This window comes from Rattus rattus, chromosome 1 (assembly GCF_011064425.1).
Source record: "Rattus rattus isolate New Zealand chromosome 1, Rrattus_CSIRO_v1, whole genome shotgun sequence".
NCBI lineage: Eukaryota > Metazoa > Chordata > Mammalia > Rodentia > Muridae > Rattus > Rattus rattus.
Genome location: NC_046154.1, coordinates 141,350,468 through 141,357,975, shown reverse-complemented (window position 1 = coordinate 141,357,975; position 7,508 = coordinate 141,350,468). Strand labels below are relative to the sequence as shown.

Genomic DNA, 7,508 nt, shown 5'->3' with positions numbered 1-7,508 from the left:
CATCGAGTAACACATCATTTAGTTTTCATCATACTAGTTTTTGTTTTCTAAGCTAATCTAATATATATGTGCATGAATACATGTGTGTAGACTGTTCATGCATGTATATATTATATAAGTGTATATATGTGTAAATATACACATTTGTTATGGTTTGAATCTGACATGTCCCTTGCTAGCTTATGTTTCAAATGTTTGCCTTCCAACTGCTGCCGATTTTCTAGGAAGCCATGGCACCACCAGGAAATGAAACTTTGACGATAGAATTGGGGTCACTAGGGCAGGCCTTAGAAACAATCTCTCCTTCATAATCTACAGTGATATGAGAAGTTGGTACCACATATTTTCACTGCCATGAATCTGCCATGTTCTCTCTGCCATAAAGGATTGAAACCAAGTACGGTGTTTCTGTCGGATATTTCAAGCACAGCAATACAAAAGTGATTTCTTCATTGTTATTTTTTCCCCCACTAAGGCATAGGAAGTGGTTTGGGGCCTGGTTACTGAAATGTTAGAGTTAGAAACTTTAAGTTGCTTCTTTGAGAATTTGCTTCCTTTCGTAATTCCTAGCATATGCACGTATGTCCTGTGTCCGTATGTGTACTTGGGATTCCCTAGTGCTAGAGTTTGCTTGTGAGCTGCCTGATTTGGATTCTGGAATCAAACTTGGGCTCTGCAAGAGCAGAACCTCTGACCCATCTCTCTCTAGCCTTCTCTCCCAAGTTCTTATATTGGACAGTATTAGAAGCTTTGATCTAATTGTTGGTTGCTTGGTTATTTGTTGTGCTCCACAGGTTCTTTTAAGCTGACAGGAAAATGAGACACACGTGAACAAGCATACAATACAGTATGTACATACATACATACATACATACATACATACATATACATGAATTCATACATACACATGAAATTCCATCTGAAAAACCTCTGTACTTACAATGAATAAAAACTGCATTTCTACTAATATCTTGAGAGTTCCAGCTTCCTCTTCTTGATTATTTGTAACCCTCTAACAGTGAGATCCTTGCTCCGTGGCAGAATTGAAGTCCTCAAAAACACAGCAATACACGAATGTATTATATCATTTATCAATCATGTCCACAGCACACAAGGAAACTAGTGAGACTAGAAGTCACAAAGGCATCAAAGTTCTCTGTTCAGGGAATTCAAAGCAGGACTATTGAATAGGATTAAGGAACAGTTCAAAATCTTGAAAATATCAGATGTATTTCCTAATGCCTAATGAGAGAATGGCATTTGATTGTGAAACTACAGAATCAAGCAGGGTACAGTGGTGTCTCCAGCCTTCCAAAGTGTTCCTCCTGCTGGAGAACAGAGGGATGCAGGAGGGAGGCAGTAAGCTGGCTGCCTGTCATTGAGGGGCACGGTTTTAGTTTATCTTCTGTCATTGTGTTGTTTTATTCTGCAAGACAGCATCTTACAGTATAGCCTAGGCTAACCTAGAATTTATGGTCCTCCTGTTTTCTCTTGAATGCAAACCTTATAGTTATGTACCTCCACATGTTTCCTCAGTCAGCTCTGTTAAGAAAAGAAATCTCAGCTGCGTGTGGTAACACACACCTTTGATGCCAGCACTCAGGAGGCAGATCTCTAAGGTCAAGGCCATCACAGTCTACATAATGAATTGTAAGCCAGCCAAGGCTACAGGGTGAAACCCTGTCTCAAAAAACAATACAAAAAAAATCTCATAATGATCTCTATCTTATTGTTTGTTTTCTGACACAGGGGTTTTCTGTGCTGCCCTAGCTGTCCTAGAACTCACTTTGTAAACCATACTGACCTTGAACTCCCGGAGATCCACCTGCCTCTCCCTCCTGAATGCTGGGATTAAAAGTGTGTGCCACCCCCGCCTGGCACGATCTCCATCTTAATGAAGTTTTTGTCCACCTTTATAGGCATCTGGCATTAGCATTTATGAGATTTTAAAAACTGCCATATTCTTATATGGTCTAAGTTACACAGAGCTTTTGTGAGAACTAGTTAACTCTGCCTTATCAGGCAGAGATCAGACCCTCTAGTTTGGAAAAGAAGGTCAGATCAGAACCAGGCTAGGGGAGAGGAAGTAGAGTTTTGACAAACAGAGAAGATAAAGGATGATATGTGGCTACAGAGTGGATTCTGGACTTGAAGGAGTGTACCGCCTCAGCTCTTTTGTTTATTTTCTTTACACATGAAAGTCATTGACCTCTTTCTCATTTCTTCTGCTATGAGCAACTTTTTTTTTTTCTGGAGGTGAGGACCGAACCCAGGGCCTTGTGCTTGCTAGGCAAGCGCTCTACCACTGAGCTAAATCCCCAACCCCAGCAACTTCTTGTTATCCAACTTTCTGTTGAGACTGAAAATGGAATTTGTTCTGAGCCTGTCCTTTGAGAAATGAACTGAGTCCAGCACAGTTCTGAGTGGGCCCTGGGGCTTGTCACTATCAGCAAAAAATGCAGCTCAACTGCCAGCCATGACACCTGAGGAGTCCCTGTAGAACCTTGGGTGGCCTCCGAGCAGGTGCGCTTTAGTCCTTTGTATCTTTCACAGAAAAGAATTCAGAATGACTGGCTGAAGCAAAGTTAGTGAATCTACTGGCTGAATAGGAAGATATGGCAGTTTATTGATGTTTAAAAAAGTCACAAACACAGAGAGATACATTTGGAAACAGTAAGGTGTGGCCTTTAGAAGAATAGAACTAGATATCTTAGAGTTAACTCTGTATATTCGATCCAGCGGCTTTTAAGCTATTCATTTGCAAGTGAGTTTAGATATAAAGAAAATTATGTATTAGTGAACTTTTTTGGCGTATGCGTAATACATCTTTTTCTGACCCGCAGAATTATGTCCCTGAAGAGACCTTTTGAGGTAACTTGTGCAGCTAGAGAAAAGCTAGTAGAGACAGAATACACATCGAAGGATGTCGGTAGGCATAGTTTGGGTCTTTTGATTTTTTTTAAAAGATTTATTTATTATACATAAGTACACTGTAGCTGTCTTCAGACACACCAGTCGAAGGCATCAGATCTCATTACACATGGTTGTGAGCCACCATGTGGTTGCTGGGATTTGAACTCAGGACTTCAGGAAGAGCAGTCAGTGCTCTTAACCATTGAGCCATCTCTCCAGCCAGATTTTTTTTTTAAACAATCTCATCTCTAATGTCTTCCCAAAGGGCATTATAGCTTTTCCTGAGGGCAGTCTGGTCAGTTCTGTGGAAACTGCCGAGTGTCAGCCAGCAGCAGATGTAAATTCAAGCCATTAGAGTGATGAGGCGTTATTTTCTGTTTCTTTTCTTTTAAAAAAAAATAATTTTTATTATTTTATGTGTATGAATATTTTGCTGCATGTAAGTATGTGAACTATGTCAGAACTTGTCAGAACTTGTCAGAAGGGGACATCAGATCCCCTGGAGCTGGAGATTTTGGTTTTGAAGCTGGGGATGGGATCCGATCCTCTGGAAGGACGAGAAGTGCTTGAAAATGCAGCGCTATCTCTCCAGTCCTGGTCCTTTGCTTTTTATTCCCCCCTTTTCCTGCCTCAGGTGGAGCGTTTTCAGCATTACCTGGGAGTTTGACTGAAAAGCGAGCTCTCAGTTAGGTCCCGTTCCTTCTGGGAGTTAGGCCCCAGGACGCCCTTAACAGACCCTTCAGTTGGTTTCTTTTTTCTTTTTATTTTCTGGTGCGCGAGGAAATTTTATTGGAGTTTAAAAGACAAACTCCAGGGTAGGCAGGCGATAGATCTTATAGCTGTTAGGCGAATAGAGAAGATCAGCCACAAGGTGGCAGGCAACTGCAGAGTGGGAGAGAGCAGGAGGGGCCTTTAGAGAGACAGCAAGGAAGCCGAGGCTTTGGCTGGAGACTTTCAAATATACTGAGGCTCTGACCAACATCCAAAAGAAAAAGACAGATAAAAAGAAAGAAGAAAAAGAAATAGGCCCGTTTGAAGAAAGGTTTGCTTCTGTTTCTCAGTGCACCTTTGTTTTCTGTGTATCACTTACAAAGTAACTTTAGGTACTTATCAAAGTGCGGAGTTTTATCACCTCCATACACTGATGTTTTATCCTCACTCATCCTCATTTCTTACTGCCCTTCACAGTATACCCCTCCTGCTTCCTGCTAACTTCCTTTCTTAGAGCTCAGTTAGTCCCTGCTTCTACTTATACGCTCTATTTCCTTGTTTCCCAGTTCTCCAAAGCTTTTTCCCCCTGCTCTCACGATCTGCTTTCTACTGTTGTGACTTACAATCACTGTTCTGTGGATGACATATCTCTTTTAAATTTTGATTCCACATATGAGAGACGTCACATGGTGTTTATCTCTATGGTACGTTCTCCTGCAGACGTACATGGAAGAGTGGTGTCACTGAATCAGGCAGTGAGTACAACGTCCGCGTTCTGAGGGACATTCACACTGATTTCCACAGTGGCGGTACACGCTTATAGTTCCACTAGCAGTGAACTAGCTTTCCTTATTCACAACATTTCCACCAGCTTATGTCACTATTGTTTTCATTGGCGATAGTTATTCTGATTGGGATGAGATGGAATCTCAAAGCAGTTCACTTTCATTATTAAAGGTTTCTCTTTTATTGTTATTTACGTTCGTGGCATGTTCCTGTGTGTGTATGTTCAGGTGTCAACTGCAGCTATTCACAGAGGCATGAAGAGATCAGTGGATCCTCCGAAGCTCAATTTACAAGTGGTTGTAAGTTGCCCAATGCGGAGAATTGAGCGAGAGTGCTCTTAAAGAGCAGCAAACACTCTTAGCCACTGAGCCTTTGCCCCAACCCCTGCCCCATCATAGCAGTTTATTTAGCATTTACTTGGTGGCTAAGGATGTTGATCACATTTTCAAGTACATATTGATCATCATTATTTCTTTTTCTTTTTAAAAAATTATCACATTTAAATTTATTTTATGTGCATGCATGTATGCCTATGTATGAGTGTGCATGGGGTGGGGGTGGCACCAGAGGACCTTTGTAGGAGTCTGCTCTTTTTTCCTACCATATGGGTCTGAGGATTAATTGCAGGTCACCAGGACAGCTGCAAGCGTGTATTCCCTGAGCTCCCCCACTGCCCTGTATTTCTTTTCTGAGAACAACTTCTTCGGTTCATTAGTTCATGTTTCAATTGAGTAACTTATTTTGGGGTGTTTCATTTTTTTCAGATCTTTATATATCCTTGATAGTAATTCCCTGTCAGATATGTAGATATGAAAGTTACTTTCCTGTTTTTGTAGCCCCCCCACCCCCCAAGTTTCTCTGCATAGCCTTGACTGTTCTGGAACTAGCTCTGTAGATTAGGCTGGCTTGGCTTGAACTCCCAAAAATCAGCTTCCCTTGTCTCTCAAGTGCTGGTTAAAGGCACGATCCACGACAGCTGGGCAGTAGGCTCCCCTTTAATCTGGTTATTTGTTGCCCTTCTTGGGCAGAGACTACTTAATTTCCTATAGTTCCATTTGTTAATTTGTAGGGCAGTTTCCTATGCTTTTGGAGTCCTATTTAAATAATCTTTCCCTGTATCTTGAGGGTATCTATCCACAACAGTTTTAAAGTCTGGGTTATTGTAGTAGTTCATTTAATCTATTTTTAATTAATCATTTTATTTTTTGCAGGGAGAGAGGATTGGATCTGGAAATTCAGTTCTTTTTCATGTAGAAATTCAACTTTTCCAGCACCATTTGCCTGTTCCACAATGTATATTTTTGACTGCTTCATTTAAAAAAAATGGGGGACTGGGCTAGGCACCATAGTGTACCCTTTTTAATACCAGCACTTGGGAATCAGGAGCAAATAGATCTCTGAGTTTGAAGCCAGCATGGCCAACATAGTGAGCTTCAGACTATCCAAGGTTATATGCAGAGATCCTGTCTCAAAAAAAGAAAAACTAAACCAAATCAAACAAACAAAAGAATTGACTGTAACTGTGTGTGTTATCTCTGGTCCTATATGCTATTTTTCTTTATTTACAAGTCTGTTTTGTGTTAGTACTATGCTATCTTTGTTAGTATGACTCTGTGTTATAACCAGAGATTGGGAATTGTGATATCTGCAATGTTACTGTTTTTACTGAGGATATTGTAGGTGTGTGTGTGTGTGTGTGTGTGTGTGTGTGTGTGTGTGTGTGTGTGTGTTTCCATATGAAGTTTTGGGTTGCTTTTCCTAGTTCCGTGAAAAATATCACCAGAATTTTGAGGAATACCCTGGCACTTATGAATAGCTTCCAGAAATAAAGCCATTTGTACAATATCAATTCTGCTGACCCATGACCATGGAACCTTTTCTCATCTTCTAGTGTCTTGTTAAATTTCTTTTCCTCAGTTTCTTAAAGCAGGGATGTCCAATCTTTTGGCTTCTCTGGGCCATACTGGATAAAGAAGAATTATCTTGCACCACACAAATATTAACGAAATACACGAGTATTAATGAAAGTTAATGGGAAAACATGGCTCTCTTTATAATTTTTATATCTGCACCAAAGCTAAGCAAAAACTTCCACACATAATAATCCCAATTTTTTTCTTTCTTTCTTTTTTTTTTTTTTCTTTTTTTCAGAGCTGGGGATCGAACCCAGGGCCTTGCGTTTGCTAGGCAAGTGCTCTACTGCTGAGCTAAATCCCCAACCCCCAATAATCCCAATTTTTAAACTTGGTGTGGTGGCACAGCCTGTGATCCCATCACTTATAGATAGCAATGGGAGGATTCAAGTTCAAGGTTATCCCCACATATAGTGAGCTTAAGGGTAGCTCACTATATTAAAAAGAAAAACCTGGGTTGCAGAGATGGCTCAATGGCTAAGAGCACTGACTGCTCTTCCAGAGGTCCTAAGTTCAATTCCCAGCAACCACATGATGGCTCCCAACCATCTGTAATGGGATCTGATGCCCTCTTCTGATGTGTCTAAGACAGCAACAGTGTACTCATAAAAATAAATAAATCTAACAAATAAACAAACAAACAGAAAACCTTTTAAGACAGTGTCTCTCCTATCCAACCCAAGGCATGTCTGGAACTCACTATTGTAGCTCAACATTCCTCAAATTCATGTTCTTACTGTCTTGGTGCTGGGGTTGTAAATGTATTCCACAATGACCAGCTCGTGATTCCTTTTATTTTTTTTTTAATTTAATTTTTAAGTATGTGAGTTTGTGCTTGTGAGTGCAGTTCCTAATAAGGCCAGAAGAGGGAGTGGTATCCTCAAGAAGTGGAGGTACAGGTAACTGCAAGCTGCTTGATGTGGGTGCTGGGAACTTGGGTCTTCTGCAAAAGTGGAAACTGCTCCTAACCACCGAGCCATCTCTCCAGCCCCTTAATTATTTATTATTATTATCACTGTTACTATGGTTGTAGATTGTAGACTCTGATGGAGAGAGAAGAGAATCTAAGAAATCAGTGTTTGGGGGCTGGAGAGATGGCTCAGTGGTTAAGAGCAGTGACTGCTCTTCCAGAGGTCCTGAGTTCAATTCCCAGCAACCACGTGGTGGCTTACAACCATCTATAAA

The 7,508-nt window shown here is 40.8% G+C and overlaps 1 long non-coding RNA gene across 1 annotated transcript; it reads left to right on the top strand.

The window, feature by feature from the left end:
* Nucleotides 1–2,850: 2,850 nt before the first annotated feature.
* LOC116889587 lies at nucleotides 2,851–5,887 on the top strand. The gene is made up of 3 exons (XR_004386500.1): nucleotides 2,851–2,929; nucleotides 4,638–4,709; nucleotides 5,622–5,887. It is a non-coding gene; the product is annotated as an uncharacterized LOC116889587 (long non-coding RNA).
* The last annotated feature ends 1,621 nt before the right edge of the window (nucleotides 5,888–7,508 follow it).